The following is a 21,071-nucleotide window of genomic DNA, read 5'->3' on the forward strand; positions in this document are numbered from 1 at the left end:
TGGCCTAGTTCCCCTGCAGAGGCCACATCGGGGATGGGGCGAGCAGCCACCCGGCAGGCTCATGGCCAGTGCCAGGCGAGGCAGGTGTGGGCAGCCTAAGGTCCTCAGCAGCTGCCTGGGTATTGCCACCCCCCTCGTGCTGCTTCCTGAACAGGCCGCTCAGCCAGGACCAAGACCCAGGGCCTGGAACAGCCACTGCAGAGGCCATTCCAGCCTCTCGTCGCCCTTCCACTCTGAGGCTCACTGCCCTGCGCCCTCGCTGCCGCCACCAGCCTGGAGCTCTTCACTGTAGCCACCGGACTCCCCACATGGTCGCCAGATGCCACTGCAGCAGGATTCCTGTTACCCCAGCAGGATGAAGATGCTCACCACTGGACGCCTCTGTGTCCTCAGCCCCGTTTCCAGACTCTACTGGTGCTGCCGCCACCGTGCAGCAACCAAACTCCCAAACCCCAGCTGGACTATGATGCTGCCCACCAAGGGCCCAACATCAATGCCCTTCACCCCCCGCCATGATGCCTGACTCCAGTGCCCCATGCCGGCTCCCGGATGAAGCTGCATGTTGCTGCTGCCACCACCAGACTCCATCATGGACGCAAGACAGCGATACTCAGCACTGGATGCCCACTTCACCCACTGCAGCCAGACTCCTGTGGCACTGCAGGACAGAAATGATCATGGCAACATCCCTCTGTTGTCACCACAGCAGCTTCCAGACTCTTCTGCTGCCACCGCCACTGTGAGTATGCAGCAAGGGATCTCCCAAACTGCAGCTGGATGCCAACACCTCAGCTGTTGCCACCCCCACGCCAACTCTCAACTCCGGACCTCCCTCGCCTGATGCCCTACGCCTGAAGCAGCTACATGTTGCTGCTGCTGCCACCAGATGCTACCACTCCATGAGGCCTCTTCAGTGATTCCATCCCAAAGATGCTGCTGTGCTGCCCAAGACCACAGAAGCTGGGAAGTTGGGCAGTCTCCATCCCAGTCGCCTCATCAGTGCCCACCGGTTGCCACCTGCCTTTCCTCCCCCAGGACCACCCACCAGTCCTTCTGGGCCCTTGAGCAGGAGTTGTGCTGACTCAGGGAACTCATCCAAGGAAAACAAGTGAGTACTTTAAACAAAGGTTGCAGTCCTCACAGCAGGCAGTGGGCGGGGCTAGGTGGGTCCAGCCTGCTGGTGAGGGGGCAGAGGTGGAGCTACTGGCCTCCTCTGGACCTTGACCCTGTGGGGCAAGCTGGAGAGGGATCTCTGGCTGCTCTGGGAGTCCAGCCTGGAAGCAGCTTCCTAACTCACCCTCACACTCCTCTCTGAAGGGGACTCTGGATTCCAGAGAAAGCCATCTGGGCTCTTGGGCTCTGGGCAGTGGTATGAGCCAGACTGGACAGACTCCACCCACCTGGACTTGGGGAAAAGCCCCCTCTTGGGAAAATACCCTCCTAGAACTACCAAACTTAGTCTGACATTGGCTTCTTCCATGAGATTATCAAGAAAGGAAAAATATGTTACCTAGTTTTGTCTTGCAAAGGGTAGTGTGGGGAGAGGCAAAGGCATCAGAGTTGGTAGAGCTGAATTCACATCCCTTTTAACTGGGTGACCTTGTCCAGGGTCCAGAACTAGGTACAACCTTGGTTTTGCATCTGGTAAAACAAAGATGGTGAGGATGATAAGCTATCACCATCTGTCATAGCTGGAGACCTAATGCGTGGTTCATAAATCTGACTATTCCAATAATTTAAGAAAATGACAAAGAAGGCACACAACCACACAGAAGTACCTTTTCAATAATCCGGGGGTGGCTCTGTGAACGTAAGGCCCATGGAAAGACATAGAACCACTGGAATTCTTTATTGTTACATAGGAGACACACAAGGGGAGTTTCCATAGAACATTTTATCCCAAAAAGGGCAAAGGGGTCGGAATACAAGGGAACAGATGAGTGTAACTCAACCCCAGTGGGTGATGCCTACACCTGGAGCCATGCCTTGTTATCTGAGCTGGGGTGACGCCCACATTACTGCAACCTGGCACTGCCCTGCCAGACTGAATGCAATAATTGTTCAGAACCCGGTGCATCAGGGCTTAAAGGCGTCTGCATCCAAGGCAGCTCCCGACAATAAGCCATGGGCAAATCAAGTTGTTCTGCACTACCTCACCTTGGGAGCCAGGTAGGCATTCAGCAATATTTCCATGCAGAAATATATTCTCAGACTAAAGGTGACACACCTAGAAGTGCACCTTTGGATGACAACTGACCTGTGAGGTAGGGAGTTGAAATTTACATCATGTTTTTAGAGGAAATAATAATATATGGAAGGTCATAAACCAAAGCATGAAATGTTGGGTCAGGCTCATGGAATTAAAAGCTGTTTTCAAATTTGTTTAAAGTTACATTGAGATAAATCTATGTAGTTCAAACCTTCCAGGATATCCCCCACCTCTGCCGCACACACAGGGAGCAGTGTCCACAACTTTTTTACTCCTCTTTACAGTATCACCAAATGTATGTGTGTGTGTACACACACACACACACACACACATATATATACTCGCACACATATACATAGTGTATTATGTAATATTTTGTTCTTTTTGGTTTGTTTTTAGACTGTCTGTAATAGAATCTCATGTACATTCTTTTGCTCCCCTTCAGCTGACCATCAGGAAGAAGGAAACACCAGAGAAGCTTGAGGATCAGAAGGACACTAGCCCTGCTCTGGTCACCCTGGAAGCTGGCTAGCCTGCACACACCAAAGCTTGAGGAAACAGCAGCCCTGCTTCAGCCACTTGAGGGCTGGCTGATCAATGCAAGGAGGAAAATAAACTAAGCAACAGGACAAATGGACTGTTTCATCCTGTAAGAGGGCTCTCATACTATGGTGCATTGCCACCCCTTACTTCTGTCATATACACAGTCCTTTCCTTGGTCTTTACTACAGGACTGACAACAACCAAACACACAGCTAACCCATAATGGGGGGCGGGGCAAGGGAAGATGGGAGGGACTTTGGATTGGGCAGAGGGGAGTGTGGGAGGGGAGGGGATATGGGAGTGGGAAGGATGGTGGAATGAGGTGGATTGTATTAATCTATGTACATGTATGATTGCAGGAATGGGGTGACTGTGCACTGTGTCTAACCAGAGAAATGAAAAGTTGCCTCCATTTGTGTTTAATAGTCAAAATGCATTCTGCTGTTATATATAACTAATTGAAAAAAATTCATAAAGGACTAAGGCTTAAAAGGAAGTCTGGACACTTTAATGGTCATAAAAATATGTATACTTTTCTTATATAAAATTTAAACTTATTAATTAAATTGAAAAAAAAAAAAAAAAAACAACTAGCACATGTACTAGTTCAAACCTGAAAGGGCATTAAGGCTTGGGAACCAAGCTCACTCTTTGGAGGATGGTTTTTCTATTCTTGGTGGATTCAAAAGTTTAATTGACATAGTATGGATTATGCTATTGTTTATTGCTTTCATGTTTGTCTCCCTTTTACAATGAAACATTGGGTCAACTACAGAAGCAGCTATTGGGGTGGGGAGGGAGTAACAGAGAGAGAAATTAAGATTACGGCATTATATAAAATGTTAAGCCTAGAAGATAATGATGTTTTTTGATTTAAAGGGTTAAATAATGAGCATAGAGGGGGTAACGATGTACCACAAATACTCCAAATGATGTAGTGTCCAAAAGATCCCCACCTTAATTGTAATATATAAGCCTTTCTCCTAGTAAACAAGATATTTTTAAAAAGTCAACAGGATTTCTAGAGAGCTCATTGTGGTTTAGCTCCTCTTTATTGTAAAGGTCAGGTTTCTCTTTCTTGTAAAAGTTAGGTCTGCAGGGCTGGGATTGTGGCTCAGTGGTAGAACACTTACCTAGCAGGTGTGAGGCACTGGGTTTGATTCTTACACCACATAAAAATAAAATAAGGTATTGTGCCCATCTACAACTAAAAAAAAAAAAGTTATGTCTGCAATCAAGCTTGTTGATGTACAAAAGTTACTCTTTCTCTTTTCTTAGTAAAATCTTGTGAAACCTCTGTCCAATCTAAAAACATGGAATAAAAAGTAACTATTACGTTAACCATTGTGTTGTGTAACCATTCACTGAGTCCAAGAACTGAGATGAGGCCCAGCTCTGCGCTCTCAGTATCTGTGTTGTGAGTGTGAACAGGTGGTCTGCTTTGCCTCCTGGGTAGATGTGCAGCAGAGACTATATCCAACAGTCTGCAGCTGAGTCCCAGTGGGCTCTGGGGAGGAGCTCCCCAGTGAGAGCAGCTCAGACTTGTACACTCTCCACTGCCATTTGTCTTTCTGAGCATTTGAAAGCTGTGGTTTCCGGTGACTAGTGATTTCTGGTAACGTTTTGAGAAGTGCTAAGCTAGAGAAATGTACCCCCATAATGTGGACCAGAGCCAGGGGAAACAAGAGGCAGGTAGGCTGTGTCGCACCACAGGAGCCATAGTAGACTCTCAGTGAAAGGATGTCCCCATGCTGCTCCTTGTTCTACAAGCTCTAGGCATTGGACTCTGCCTTCTGTGGAGGAGCCTCTCCTTGCCCCTTGGTTTAGGCATTGACAGCTGTCCTCCCTGTTGCTGGAGGCACCTGGGATTTTAAGCAACGTGACAGCAAGTGACCTGCGAATGGGAGTAAAGTTTGGAAATACTGAGTTACCCCGCTACAGGGAGATACTTCTTCGAATTTGACAAATCAAATGACAATTGTGCAATTGAGCATAGTGCCCTCACTTCCTGGAGCATCATGAGCCCGATAGAAGGTGGGATCTAGAAAATTCTGTGTGAGAGTCGCGCTGAGAGTGCAAGGTACCAGGGTGCAGGAAACAGAAAGCAGAAGAGCTGGAAGGATCTACGGGCAACTACCCTGTGGAGAGCACATAGACGGGCTCGGTAGGTTTCCCTCTCCACTTTGCCTGGGGAAGAAAGTTTCTGAGGCAGGGTGCTCTCTTTTCTGGCTGGGTTTTTCTGGCACCTGCATTCACCTGCTATGCAAGGGCCAGTGCATGCACTGGGTGCACTGGTGTTTGCAAGGGGTCTTGTTTCAGGGGGCAATGCACTGGAAAGTGAGGCCTGCTCTTTAGCCACATTTTCCAGCCTTAGTTTTCTACTCTACTCCCACCCCTAGGTCTAGGCATCTGGCTCTGGGGCGAGGTGGGACACCAGCAGCACAACTCCACCTCTCTCTGGAAGACTCTCACCCCAACCCCGGTCTCCAGACTGAATGGTGTCTCTCTTTTCTGGGAAACTTGGCTCCTTTGCTGGAGTGTTCATATCACCTTCTCCCAAACCTTAACAGGCCATTGAGGACTGTCACCTTGAACTCTGGACCACGGGGTATGGTGTGCCAGAAGGACTTTGGTCCCTGCTTGGACAGGGGAGACCTTAAACAGCTTTGAGACAGGGAGCTTGGGGTCTGTGATTTAGGAGACGGGGTTAGAGAGGCACTAGCCGAGTGTGCAGGTCAGGCTCGTGTGGTCTCCAGGGCACCTCGGGTGCCCCATCCTCCCGGAGATCTGAACTTGAGTGGAGTTGAGGAAATGTGGGGGTGTCACTGAAGAACTGCAGTCTAGGTCCAGAAAGAAAAAGCAAGCACAGTAGTTCCCTGCCCAAAGTTCATAAACTAGAAGAGGAGAAAGATGACCACATTGTCCTCCCAGATGCCATCGAACGTGGCACTGGTAAGCAAGGAGGGGCCAGGAATGTTCCTTAGTCTCTCCTGTCAGTTGGGTGCCACTTTTGTGCAGTTCTACCAGACTTCACACCTCACAGAATTCTCCCACTGTCAAAGGAATAAAGGAATTTAGAGGAAACAACTAACTTGTGAACCCAGACCCAAGGGTTCATGGAGGCCATTGAGTTTAAGGTACTAGGGACTTGGTGGAGTCCAGTCTCCAGCTTATTTTTTTTTAAAGGATTGTGTCCCAGATATATGCCTGAAGACTGATTTTGGATGGTGAAAATTGTACCTAGTCATGAGTGTTGGACTGAGATGGCCAAGGACCCAGCCCAGCCCACAAGTTCCCCTAAAGGAGCCTCTTCTACAGCTGCCACTAGTTTCGAGTTCCCCAGTGGTATGAGAAGGCTCCTTAGGCATGTTGGGGGTGGGGAGGCAGGTGTGATTGACTGCTGCTCCTTTTGCTTATTGTGGATGAACCAGAAGTGTCCCTAATAGCAGGGCCAGATGCAGAGGGTGTTGGAATGGGGGCTGGGAGGAAAGGTGACAGCAGTCTACTTCCAGAGACTACAGTATGAAATGAGGGACCATATTCCTCCTGGAAGGGCATGAACCTAAGATGGAGAAATTCAAATGTGTCACTGAGCAGAAGTGAAACTGACTCTCTTGCCCTTCTTGAAATAGAGATGGAGGATCTTTTCTGTCTGGTCGACAGGAAGGTGACTCATATTTCAGCTGCCCCTGTTGTGTAAGAAATACGAAGAAATGAGGTAAAGGACCCCAATTGTGCCCTAATACTGTGAAGAAAGCTCAGCATGGCAGGAATAGACACGTTTCTCTGCTTTTTTGGATAATGATGTTCCATTAAAACAGTATTTCTTATCAATTTAAACTGAAACAGTTTTGCTTACTTGGCTTCTTCATTGTTCCTCTACCAGGAGTCAAGACTTCTCCTGTAGCCTCACTGTTTTGGGAGCTGTCAGAGTTCTGTTCCAATGCTTTCTTGGAGGGGCCCAGGCCTAGGGGACCCATCTGAATGAATGCCCAGGTCCCAGGATGTCTTAGGACACAGCTCTGATTTTCCAGGCCCCTCAGAGGGCAGGCGGCTACTTTGTTATAGACTCAGAACCAGCAGCCTGCACAGGCCCAGGGTGGAGCCCTGTAATCCTTCTGCCCAAGAGAAGCTTGCTAATGAAAGTCTGATGCAATCCTTTAGGAAATCATTTGATAATACGTCTCCAATTGTTAGTATTTCATCAACTGCTCCAGTAATTCAAACTCCATCAACCACTCACAGTGTGTGTATATACACTTTGTATACTTAATTTAATTCCGAATGTACAAGATCAGGTAAAACCTCTTGTTTTAGCTTGAGCCTTGATTTCTACATGTCCAGACTGTTTCTTCCCTTATATGATTTTTTTTTTCTGAGCCAGGGTTTCAGTTCTTATTTTCTGCACTCTGGTTTCATTTCTTTCGGTCTGCTGTGGCCTTCCAACCTGTGTCCAAGCGGTTGTTTCTTTATGTGTGAACCACATCTGTACATAGAATTGAGGTACTTAGCCAGGGGACTCTTGGGCTCCATGAAAATTCGATGAGGTCATTTGAATACCCGAGTCTCAATCTAACAGTGCCGAGGTCTTAGAATTATTAAAATAAACATTGGAAAGCAACTTCAATTCTCAGGTATACAGGAAAAATTACATAACAGTACATTTATACTACCTATAAAATTATGCAGCAGTTTGTAAGATTTTATAAACACAGGTAATCATTATTTTCCCAAAGTGATTATATAAGATAGGAAGATTCAAAACTTTCTATTTTAGTTTCTGCAAGTGTGACAGACCTTGGTAAACTCTGCCACTGAAAGCTACCATGTTGGGTATGATGTTAGAGGACAGAAAACTAGGATCGATCCCCAACTGATTTTATAAAGAAACCATAAAAATTGATGTGACAAAATCTAGCAATGATGTGAAAGTAGAACATGAAAAAGCAAGGAATATCATAAAAACAAATTATTAACAAACTGAATTTATTATTTAAAAATGAGGATAGAGCCAGCAGGATGTTACAAACCTGTAGTCCCAGCTCCTAGGGAGGCTGAGACCAAATGGTTGCTTGTTGCAAGAAAGGCAAGGCCCGTCAGGGCAACATAGTGAGGCCTCATCTCGAAAAAACAAAATGGAAAAATAAAAACAAAAGAAAACAGAAAAAAGAATGAAAGAAAAAAACAATGAGAGGGCTCATGTCAGCAAAGTGGAGACTAGGAAGCTTCCTCCTTGTGGAAACATCCAAAGCAACAGAAACTGACTGAAGTAAAAGTCAGAGGTTTACAGCAACCACACAGATGCCCAATCAAGAAGCAGCCACATTCAAACCTGCAGAGAAGATCCTGATGTTTTTTCTTGCCCCTGCCCTTCCTCTCCCTGGCATGGCAAAGTCTCAGGCTGCAGGGGGCAGCAGCACTGTTTGCAGTCCCTTCCCTTGAAGTGCAGGGCCAGAGCAAACCTGATTGGCAGGGTTCTAACCTGCCTGGGCACTGACTGAAGGACAGGTCTCTGGACCACCTAACTTGGATCTCATTTCATGGGGAAGTGTGCCTTCCACTGCATGTGAAGGTTGTAGGGAGACCACATACCGGTGGATGCCTGGGGCAAGAGATTACAGCTGCAGATGAGCAATCCAAGGCCCATGAGAGGAGCAGAGGGTGGTGAAGATTTGGGGGGTAATCAAGACATTCAAAAGCAGCTATTTATTAGGAGGAATTGAGAAAACTCCATGCAGAATAGGCAGAGTGAATGCTTACAATATACCTGAGAAGACTTAAACTTTGACCTCAAGCTGGTCCCTGGGATCAGAATAGGATCAGCTCATCTGTAAAGAGCTGCCCTGGCATAGAGCTGGTCTGCAAAGATTGGGAGACATGGTAGTTTTGTTTTAAATGCCCGATTTTCGGCAGAAGCTCTGCAGGCATGGAAACCAGGGGAACATAGCTCATGCTTATGAAGAAAGTAATTTGGCAGAACCTCTCCCTGAGAAAGGTAAGACCCCTGGACATATTTAAAAAAAAAAAAGGCTGTAAAAAACAAGTGTCTTTATATCCACGTGGAGAAGAGTAAAATAAGACCCTTTTTCTTGCAACAGAGACACAAATCAACTCAAAATAGATGAAAAACTTGTGCAAGACCAGAAACTGAAAACTAGCACATGAAAACAAAGGAGAAAAGCTCTATGACATTAGTTTGGGCAATGATTTTTTTTTTAATAGGTTCCCCAAAGTGCAGATAACAAAACCTAAGCTAGACGAATGGGACTACATCAAATCGAAATGTTTATCTACAGGAAAGGAAACAATCAAAAGATTGAGATAACCTACCGGGTGGGAGGATGTACTTGGCAGCCACACTCCTGATAAGGGCCTACTATCCAAAATATATAAAGAACTCAAGTGGAACCAACCTAGATGCCCTTCAATAGACGAATGGATAAAAAAAATGTGGCATTTATACACAATGGAGTATTACTCTGCATTAAAAAATGACAAAATCATAGAATTTACAGGGAAATGGATGGCATTAGAGCAGATTATGCTAAGTGAAGCTAGCCAATCCCTAAAAAACAAATGCCAAATGTCTTCTTTGATATAAGGAGAGTAACTAAGAACAGTGTAGGGACGAAGAGCAGGAGAAGAAGATTAACATTTAACAGGGATGAGAGGTGGGAGGGAAAGGGAGAGAGAAGGGAAATTGCATGGTAATGGAAGGAGACCCTCAGGGTTATACAGTGGAGGGGGTAGAGAGAGAGGAGGGGAGGGGAGGGGAGAGGTGGGGAGGGGGGAGGGTGGAGGACGGGAAAGGCAGCGGAGCACAACAGACACTAGTATGGCAATTTGTAAATCAATGGATGTGTAACTGATGTGATTCTGCAATCTGTGTATGGGGTGAAGGTGGGAGTTCATAACCCACTTGAATCAAAGTGTGGAATATGATATGTCAAGAAATTTGTAATGTTTTGAACAACCCACAATAAAAAAATTAAAAAATAAAAAAAATTAAAAAAACAAACAAACAAACAAACAAAAGAATAAAATTGGACCCATACTTTATACCACAAAAAAAAAATAAATAAATAAAGAACTCAACACATTGCGAGCTATCAAATAACCTCGTTATAAAATGAACATAATAGACATTTCTCAAATGAAGACATAAAAAGGGCCAACAGGTACTTAAAACTCTGACAGGTCCCAGAAAAACTGAGGCTACAGGAGAAGTCTTGACTCCTGGTATAGATGAATAACCAAGAAGCTAGGTATGCACAATCGTTTCAGTTGAAATTTCAAACAGTAATTGTTTTAATGTGACATCTTTATACAAAAAAGCAGAGAAAGATGTGTATTCCTGCCATGCTGAGCATTCTCCATAGTTCAATAGGATGATTATTGTCTTTTCCCCCATGTTTTCGCGTACAACAGTGACTCCATGTCATAGCAGTATATTGTGTTCTTGAAAAATTACTCAGAGAGTAGGTTTTAAGTGTTCTCACCACAAAAAGGCACATCAGTAAAATAAACAATATGTTAATTACCTTAATTGAATCATCCCACAACATACACATATTTTAAAACAACCTTTCCTACATTATATACACATAAATTTTAGTCATCTGTTGAAAAAAGATACAAACAGAATCCCACAACTGTCTTAAATTTGTCCAGAGAGCTAAAGGAAATGTATATTAAGAACTAAAGGAATTCAGGAAAAAACATATAAGTAAAATGACCATGTCAACAAATATTTGAAATTATGAAAAGAAACCCAAAGAAGAAATAGAGCTAAAAAATGCAATAATTGAGTTGAAATGTTTATAAGAAGGGTTCAGGAGCCAATTTGAGTAGAAATTGGAAAGGGGAAAAGATCTGTGAAATTAAAGGCAAGAATTTTTAAAATATAATAACTTTTAAAACATTTGTCCTTTAGATATACATGACAGTAGAGTATATTTTGACATATTATACAGACATGAGTATAACTTTCTCTAATTAGGATCCTGTTCTTGTGGTTGTACATGAGGTGGAGTTCACTGGTGGCATATGCATATATGAACATAGGAAAATTAGTCTAATTCCTTTTATTGCTTTCCTATTCCCATCTCCACTACCTTCTTGGGGCGGGGGAGAGCAACCAATAGAAGCAAAAAGCTGGAAAAAATCACAAATATACAGAAATTAAATAGCACACTCCTGAAATGAGAAATGAGAAATCACAAGATAAATTAGTAAATATCTTGAGATAAATGAAAACGAAACACAATATACCAAAATTTAGAGATCTAGTAAGAGTAGTTCTACAGGGAGGCTTTGAATAGTGGTAAACACCTACACTGAAGAAAGATCTCAAGTCAACAGCCTGACATTAGACCTCAGAGACACAGGGAAGAAAAAAAGAAAGAACTAATCACAAGTCAGCAGAAGATGGGAAATTATAAATATTAGAGCAGAAATAAGTGAAATAATGGAGTAGAAAATAGAAAACAATAAATGAAAGGTTTTTTTTACAAAATTCAGCAAATCTTCAGTTAGATTGATAAGAAGGAAAAAGAAAATGAAAGTACTAAAATCAGAAAGGAAAGAAACAAATTTACTAGTGATTTTCTCAGAAATAAAAGATTATCAGTGAGAACTATGAGCAAGAGTATGTCATCAAATTAGAAAATAGAGATGGAATGGAGAAAATCTTAGAAACACAACCTACGTACACTGAATCAGGAAGAAATAGAAAATCTAAACAGATCAATACCTAGTAGGGAGAATGAATTAATAATGAAAACAAGCTAACAATCCCCCAAAAGAAAACCCTTGAATCAGAAGGCTTCAGTGGTGAATTCTACCTAGCAAACGTGTTTGGGCTCCCTTGTCCATGTAAATAACTAGAGTCAATGACGAAGAGTCTATTGACACCGTCCTGGAAGTGCAACCTGGCTTGATCCTGTGAAAGAAATAGTCCTGTGGGGTGTTCTCCTGGGATCCACAGCCAGCCACAGGGTCCCAGACAACCCAATAGGCCCAGGGATCCCTGGATAGAAGGTCGTATTCAAAATGAGAGAAATGGGACATGGGCCATCTTCTCTAGGTTTGGGCAGCTTCCCAGGAGGACACTGCTAGTCCTGGTTTACCTCAGGCCATGGAAGGGGCTTGGGAAATTTCAAGGTGGGCATTCCAGAGCATGGAGAGTGCTCAGAACCTCCCAAGGGTCAGTGTCCACATCACGAAGCAAGCCCCAGAGCCTTTCCTTCTGGTTATCTTAAGTGACTTTCAAAATACAGATTTCCTGTAGTTTGAAAACCATTCTCTGCACATTTCAGTGCAGTGTAAATTCCAAGGGGAGAAGGAAGAACATGGGAGGTCTGTCAGAGGAAGGCATTAGTGTCACACAGCACGTTTGGGCAAAAGCACAGAGCCCCCTATTCTATGTTGAATGGTGATCACTCTGATGCTGTAGAGGGGTGGCATGTATTGAAAGGCTTGTCTGGTCCCTGTAAAGTGTTCTTACATGGACTTATGACTCTCTTTTCTGTATGGAGTGCTCATCATTCACATAGGATTATCAGGTGTTCTGGGGTCTGGGTCACATGATGAGGAAATCATAGAGTAATATCTTGCACTTGTGCCTACTACTGATCCAGCAGTGGCCGGGAAGATTATGACCTCCTGATAACATTTTCTGGGTAGTGAGGACTACCTAGGATGGACTTTTCTATCAACTGTCTCTATACCTATTGATGAACCCAAAGATCTTTTAGTTTTCAACCTAAAGGAAAGCAGTAATGCCAGTGGCCTCAAAGGCACAAGCTAATGGATCAGAAGTACACAGACTAAGGCAGACTGCCTTAGGACATGCAGGATGCTGTAACAAATCACCATTGATTGGGAGCTGGGCAGCTTATAAATTGCTGAAATGTATTTCTTTCTCCGTCCTGGAGGCTGGCAAGTCCAAGATCAAGGTGCCAGCATGGTTGGCTTCTGGTGAGGCCTCTTCTCCCAGGGTGATTCCCAGCTTCTCTCTGTGTCTTCCCATTGCAGAAGGGCTGAGCCCACTTTCTAGGGTTCTTTTGTAAAAACATGAATCCTATGGTCAAGGGCTGTGTCTTCATGACCCCACTCCCAAAGGCCTAATCATCTTGGGGGTAAGGTTTTCAACATATTAATGTTGAGGGGACACAGACAATCAGACCATAATGCAGACGGGTTGAGTGTAAGAATTTTCCCTCATTGAAGATATTGTGGTTTTTCTGATAGGAAAAGGACACAGTGACGTGGCCCACTTTGCTTAAGAGCAAGGGCCAAATATTTTGAATCACATTTATTGTTAACAGGAAGAAAAAAATAACTAACATGTCATATTGCTGATTGCCCCTAGAATTCCAAGTGACAATTTTCCCAAAGGACTTCCTACAATAGCCTGGTGTGGTGGCACATACCTGTCTCCCAGTGGCTCAGGAGGCTGAGGCAGGAAGGATCAAGGTTCAAAGCCAGCCTCAGCAACTTATTGAGGACCTAAGCAACTCAGTGAGACCATGTCTGTAAATAAAATATGAAAAAGGCTGGGCATGTGGCTCAGGGGTTGAGCACTCCTGGGTTCTATCCCTGGTACCAAAACAAACACGCAAACAAACCCCAATACTCCCTACAAAAGGAGATAATGAAGGTAAAAGCTGTAAAAGTTGAAATCATTAAAATCACAATGGAAATTTGATACAATTGTATAATTAAAACTTAACTCAAGGACAAGTTCAAAAATATAGATTCCCTTCTGGGGTTTGTATAAGGAAAGAAGAGAAAACACAATCTATACAAAATGAATGATCAGAAAGAATAATATAAGCACAGAGTAAGGGAAAATTTAAGGAATTAGAAGAGCATGATGGAAATCTATGGCAGCAAAATCAAAATACCAGTAAGAGTGTAAGTTGTGGGTCTTATGTGATAATCTGCCCCCAAACCTGTCACTTCCTAGCTGTGTACTTCCCAGTCCAGGGCGACTTCTACAAAGGGTTTCACTCTGTTTCCCTCAGAATTCAGAATTTGCTTACTCCTGCATGGGTCCCATTCTAATGGCTCTGTCAGTTTTACAGGAAAGAATTTCAGCTTGGAAACCAAATGGCCACTGTGGACGTAAACATCAGAATTGATTTTGAAACTGATTATAATGAGCTGGTTTTAGATGTAGGAAAAGTCACTCTTGGAGAGAGGAATAGGAACAGTATGAAGGACAAACAAAGGAGAAAAAGGCAGAAAGAGGCTGTCTCATGAGCCATGTGTGCTTTGCTGAATTCTGGAGGAGGAGTTATCAAGGCTGAAATTGAGAATACAGAGTACAAGTATAATGAAGATGGAATAGGAGAAGATTTGGAAATATCTTTCAGCGATATGCTGCCTCGTGTTCTAAATTACCTTGACTTCATGCAGAATGCTAACACATTTTTGATTTTTGTGAAATCATGGAGCTTGGATAGCTCTGGTCAGCAGATTGTCACGTTGAGAACCAATCTGTATAGCAAAAATATAACATCTACAATTGTCATGGATGGTACCCATGCACTGGCTTTCCTCCAAGAGAAGAAAACTGGATCCAGATTATTTTCAACACCAAAAACGAATGCAATGAAGGTCCCTACTGATGTTCATGAAGAAAGTAGTGTGGTGGACTCACCTTCAGAGTTTTTTAGCAAGACAAAACTTACATACAGAAGTAAAGTCAACTTTTCTGAATCAACACTTGTTGCTACTAAATTAGTCCCAGATTACGATGTGTTTGGAAAAAAAGAAAAAAGAAAAAGAGAAGATGTGTTGGAATTCATTAAAGAAGAGGTACCTCAGTATGTTTCTGCATTTGCAAATACTGATGGGGGATATTTGTTCTTTGGTATAGATAGCCAAACAAAAGAAGTAAGTGGCTTTGAAGTACAGCCTTGGTGTCTTTCTGAGATAGAAAAGACAATTAGGGAGCTTCCTGTCCAACATTTCTGTAAAGAGAAGAAGACGATTAATTACTAATGCAAACTCATTGAAGTCCATGATGAAGAAAGACATCGTGGCTACGTCTGTGCACTCCATGTAGACAGATTTTGCTGTGCCGTATTTGTTGAGGAGCCTGATTCTTGGCATGTGAAAGGGAACCAAGTGATGCGGTTTACCACGGAGGAATGGATCAAGTGCATGGTGGATGGTGAGGCAGGTTAGGGAAGGGGGATTAGCAATGAGCATACATTTGGCCGGGGTGGTTGGGAAGGTGTGACTGGAGCAAGATCAGTATTCCTGAGATGTCAGTGCTCAATTTAACAGTCTCTAGTGGATCCCACTGGGAGTTCACCACCTCTTGTTTTCCTCTGCCCACTTAGAAGAGACATATTACAACTAGCTCCATGCTTTGGTCAGCTTTCCATCACAATGACACATTTCTGAGATAATCAACTTAGGAATGGAAATGTTTCTCTTTTTTTCTTCTAATAATTTGGCTCACAGTTTTGGAGGTTCCAAAATGTATCGGCTGCATTTCTTTTTGAAACAGCCCATTATGACAGGGAATGTGTGGTGGAAGAAAATTGCTCACTTGATGGCCAGGGAGTGAAGGTGAGGACAAAGAATGGTCAAGGGTTCTACAATTCCCATCAAGGGCAAAGGGTGTAAGGAGGAGGGATCAGGCTATCATAATCTACTTTAAGGGTCTTCTTAATTCCCACTTGAATTGCTTATTAAGCTCTGATTACAGCACTTGGGGCTCTTTATGAGACTTCTACTAGGCCCCACCTTTAGATGGCTTCACCAACTCCCAATAGCACTTACTCTGGGAAGTAATCCTTTAACACAGGAATCTTTGGGTAACAGTTCAGTACCAAACCATGATATTCTACTATAGCCACCTGAAAGGTTCATGTCCATCTTAACAAAGCAAAATGCACCCACATTTTGTACACAAATTCCAAAGAGTCCCAACGTTTTGACAGCTTTGGCATTGCTCAATAGTGTAAGTTGTGTATGCTGAGACTCAAGGCAGTTCAGCTTTAGGATGCTATAAAAATTAAGTTATAACAGTATGTTACTTCTGATTTGAAATAGTAAGTAGGAACAGGGTAAACATTCACAGTTCAAAGGGGAGGAACAGGAAAATATCAAGGAGGTTTCAGACCAAAGCAAGACTGCAACCCAGCAGGGCATACACTAAATCCTACAGCTCCATGTTTGGCATCTGGGCACACTGCCCCTGTGACTGTGCTGGTTGCAGGCTACCTGCTCACTCTCTTGGGGTGGTATTGTATGCTGGGTGCTGCTTCTTTTGTCAGACATTGGTCAGTGCTGGTATCTCTTCCTCCTTGGGATCTACACTGCAGCCATGCCTTCACAATTCCCAGAGAAAGAGTTCCTTAGGCTGTCCTGGGTCACAGGGTGCCCTGGGACTGTTTTCTCAGTCAGTCATAGAGATGTCACCTTCCTGGTAGTTTATTCTATTTTCTTTGTATTTGTTGACGTGACTGTTCAAAACCCCCTTGCAGAAGCCAGCTCTGTCTTGATGTGTGTCATCGAAACACATTCTGTGTTTATCAAAATACTTTGATGTTTTTGCCATTAATTCTGTCAAATTCGTAATCCTCAGAATTTGAGTAGACTTTTATTGATGAAATAGGCGCTCCTGTACATGAAAGTAAGAGCAAACTAATTCAGTTTAGTTGAAGCAAATTATGTTGTCTATATATATCCCTGGGTAGCCTAGCTTGAGATGTAGCTCCCAATGTGGCTGTATTCAGTCACTGAAAAATCACAACAGTCCCCTACATCTCTCATTACCTTTTTTTGTTGTTGATGATGGGTAACTGACTTATTTCCTGGGTTCTGCCTTAAAAACAGTGTCATCTTGAATATTCATGTGTAGTCTGGGGCATGGGTGAAAGTTTCTCTTGGGAGCACACTTAGTAGTGGAATTGCTGGTTCAGGAGGTGTGAGAATATTCAAGTAATAGGAAAATGCTGATATTTTTTTCAGATTAGACAGGTCATTTTACTCCCATCAGGAATATATTAGAAATTCCACATTTCCTCCAATTGTCAGACTTCTCTTCATTTTTCTGCCTCTCTTCTCGTCTTTGTCTGTTCCATCAAATGGGTACAAGATAGTATCTTTGTGGCATGAGCTTTCCTGTTTATTAATTGGGTTGATCATATCTTAATGTATTTATTGGTTCAAAGTACTTTACCTTTTATGCAGTGCCTGTTCTGTCTTTTGTCTATATTCCAATTAGACTTTGTCTTTTTCTTTTTGCTTTGTTAGAATACCTTACAGACTGTAGAATCAATCACCTTGTCGTCACAGGTGTTACAGATTGTGGATATCTTCTCCAAGTTTCTGCTTGGCATTTTCTCTTTTCTTTTTTTTTTTTTTTTTTTTTTTTTAATTATTTAAAGACTTTATTTTTTTTTTCTTTTTCTTTTTCTTTTTTTTTTTTTAATTTTTTATTGTGGGTTGTTCAAAACATTACAAATTTCTTGACATATCATATTCCACACTTTGATTCAAGTGGGTTATGAACTCCCACCTTCACCCCATACACAGATTGCAGAATCACATCAGTTACACATCCATTGATTTACAAATTGCCATACTAGTGTCTGTTGTGCTCCACTGCCTTTCCCATCCTCCACCCTCCCCCCTCCCCACCTCTCCCCTCCCCTCCCCTCCTCTCTCTCTACCTCCTCCACTGTATAACCCTGAGGGTCTCCTTCCATTACCATGCAATTTCCCTTCTCTCTCCCTTTCCCTCCCACCTCTCATCCCTGTTAAATGTTAATCTTCTTCTCCTGCTCTTCGTCCCTACACTGTTCTTAGTTACTCTCCTTATATCAAAGAAGACATTTGGCATTTGTTTTTTAGGGATTGGCTAGCTTCTTAAGGCCTATTCTGATAAGTAGTAGTTTGAAATTTTAAGAGAGTCAAACTTACCAGTTAAAAATTTGAAGTTTGCTGCTCTTTGTGCCTTATGTGAGAGATGCTCCTCTACTCTAAGGTACTATAATGTTTCCTTTCATTGTTTTCTGGACACTTTAGTTTTGCTCTGAGCCTTTTAATTTTAAATATTTAATTCATTTCAGTAGACACTGACTCGGAGTGTTATTTCCTCTTGTTCCATGTGAAGAGCCATTCTCCCACCCTCACCACTGATCTGCCCAACCGTCTCCAGTGTATTTCTGCATACATCTATGGGTAGCTGTGGTTGTAGAATTTCTTTTATGTTTGGTCAGTGTGTTTCTTCCTACAGAATTGTGATGTTAAACTGAATATAAATATCAGAAAGAGTAAGTCTTCTTTTTCTCTTTCTTTGAAAATATATGGACAGTTTTAGTCCTTTAACCTTTCATAAATTTTAGAATCTACTTGAGCACCTTAGAAATGCCTTTCTGGATGTTTATTGCAGTTACATTAAATATATAGATAAATTTAGGAATGAATGACACATTTCTATCAACCAGTCTTTTTATCCTTGAACATAGGAAATCTGTTCATGTATTTCTATCTTTTTAAAAAAATTCATTGTACATGCTTTATCAAAACGATACTTGTATTTACAGTTTCTGCAAAAAGAGTCCCTTGCAAGTTACCCTCACACACCCAGACACACCCACACAGACATCCACACCATGACCCTGCTCCCACACTAGTGAGATGTGAGGGTCAGACTCCTGAAATTAGGCCGCTGTTGGGGGATAAGAGTTGTTGATTTGTTTTTTTTTGTTTGTTTGTTTTTTGTTTTTTTTTTTTGAAAGAGTAAAGCATGGGAAGAATGTATTTGGCCATGACATTGCTAACTAAGTTCGGGTATATTAACATATATGTCAGTTAACACTGACTATTCCTTTTGCATTCTATATACACAGAATGACATCAAGGTTTTGTGATCAACAGAATATTCCAACTTCAGTCTCAATGCTGCTTGTAGTGACTTCTGAATTCATGTGAAGGCTTACCCTAATAATAATTCAAGTCTATGGACATGAAATAAGGCACAATAAATATTGATTTGACCTAGAGGAAGGAAGGAAAGGAATAAAACTGGTTTCAAATGATCTCAATTGGGAAACTGCTTTGACTTGAACTCACTTAAATCCATTCTAAGTTCCTAAGATTTCTTAGAAATGTTTTTTTTTTCTTTTCCCTGACAGAGCCCCCAAAAGAAAAGTTTGGGAATTCACATTTCCATGTTTCAGTAGCCTAAACTACTCAACTCATGTGTAACAACCTCCTCCCCTGCTCAGGTCTCCTCCTTCCTCAGTGCTCAAAAACACCGAGTAGCAAATACACATCCGGTTGTCTTTGATATCTTAAAAAAGGGGGAGGGGAAGGAAGGGAGAGTAGGAAAGAAGGGAAGATGAGAAGAAGGGAGGAAGGGAGGAAGCGGGGAAGAGAGGAAGATAAAAGAGAAAGGGAAAAAGCTAAAAGTAACCTCATGACTTTCTTGCAGTTTAAGAAATCCCTGTTCCCTCCTTTTCAGGACGATGAAGCCACCCCAGACATTACAAACAACTGCAACAAATGAGTCTGGCAGCATAAAAAATGTCTAGTGTTCAAGTCTTCATAGTGAGACCCATACATCTTGTACACAATATGTCGAATGTTTGTTGCAGCAGGTGAATCAAACCCAAAGACACTGGACAGTCTGTGAAAGGGAGCAAGAATTGCAGTTCTGAAGGCCCCTGACTTTGGTTGTTTACAGAGTTCAATCCTGTTTATTGTGCTCCTTGGTACCTTCTTCATCTGCATATCCTGAAGGTTCTTCCCCTGGTTTTAGGAATCTGCCTACATATTCATATTCTTCTTTAAACTGCATTTCCCATTCTCGAACACTCTCCATTTGCGCTGCATTCAAGTCTGAGAGATCCTCATATTCATCTCTAAGTGCATCCTTATCTAGGCAAAATGTTGCCAGTCTTCTGGAGGCATCCCTACCAGCAAATATTCCATATGCACCCGCGGGGCCCTACAACTTGCGGCATTTGGTCACAGCGAAGACTTTCCCATTGACCTCAAGCAGGAGGCGCAGCTTGTGCAACTCGACCGACCTACTGGTGAAGCTACTTGAGGCTGAAGTCCCACATCTCCATGCTCTGCAGGGAGGGGACCAGGCTCTCCTTCCCCGCCCTGGCCCCTCCTCCCGCCCCATTCTTGAACACTCAGGGTCACTTGGCCACTGAGCCACATCCCCAGCCCTATTTTGTATTTTATTTAGAGTCAGGGTCTCACTGAGTTGCTAAGCAACTTGCCTTTGCTGAGGCTGGCTTTGAACTTGCGATCCTCCTGCCTCAGCCTCTGGAATCCCTGGGATTACAGGCGTGGGCCGTTGTGCCCAGTGGTATTTGTTCTTTTTAAAATATTTCTTGCTGAGCTTCTTGTGTTTGTGACTGGTGTCCTTCATCAATTTCAAGAAAATCATTGCTGTTTATCTCTTCAGATCATGCTTTTGTCTTTTTCTCTCCTCTTGTGACTTACGCTGTGTTAGACCTTTGGAGTACCTCTGACATGGCTCCTGTGTTCTGATTTTCCATTCTTTTTCTTTGTGTGGGTTGGAACTGTTTGCTACCTTGTATCATGACAATTAATCTTGGTTTCTGCTGTTGGTCTGCTATCACATGTAGTAACAAGGCCCTTAATATCAGATACTGCCTTTTAGAGTGATAAGATGTTGACATGACTTTTATCTATTGATTTCAAATTTATGAGTCTGTAGGAGAATCAGGAAATTTTTGTCTTTTCATTTCTTCTTCATTTGGGGGTATATTTTAATTACAGTTGGCACTCAGCAGTCTTTTCCTTTTCTCATGGTTGCTTTATTGTTTGTTTGTTTGTTTGTTTGTTTTTCAAATTGTCCGGCTTTATCATGTTTCCTAATTTCCTATTATATCAGGGATTATGAATTAGGGAAATTTTGAAAGATGTTCTAGGGCTGGGGATGTGGCTCAAGCGGTAACGCGCTCGCCTGGCATGCGTGCGGCCCGGGTTCCATCCTCAGCACCACATACAAACAAAGATGTTGTGTCCGCCGAAAAACTAAAAAATAAATATTAAAAAAAATTCTCTCTGTCTCTCACCTCTCTCTTTAAAAAAAAAAAAAGAAAGATGTTCTATCCTTTCATATAGGGTTGTCCTTTCTTCTGGCAGGAAGATGGGCATCAGTGATTGTCTTGCTCTAATTGAAGTTTAGTTTTATGCTTTTCTAGCTAAGACTTTGCTCTTACTACTAGCTGAGGCTGTTCTGCAGTCTAAGCTGAAGTCAGGGTGTTCACCCAGGGCCTCCTCTTTGCTGGGACTTTAATTCTTGCCT

At 42.7% G+C, this 21,071-nt stretch overlaps 1 protein-coding gene and 1 pseudogene across 3 annotated transcripts in view; one reads left to right on the plus strand and one right to left on the minus strand.

Moving 5' to 3' along the window:
• Positions 1-21,071, minus strand: part of Ubxn8 (UBX domain protein 8) — a 136,666-nt gene that overhangs the window by 45,242 nt on the left and 70,353 nt on the right. The window lies entirely within an intron of this gene.
• LOC139705233 (schlafen family member 12-like) lies at positions 4,467-20,552 on the plus strand (annotated as a pseudogene).

The sequence above is a fragment of the Marmota flaviventris genome, chromosome 3, assembly GCF_047511675.1.
Source record: "Marmota flaviventris isolate mMarFla1 chromosome 3, mMarFla1.hap1, whole genome shotgun sequence".
Lineage (NCBI taxonomy): Eukaryota > Metazoa > Chordata > Mammalia > Rodentia > Sciuridae > Marmota > Marmota flaviventris.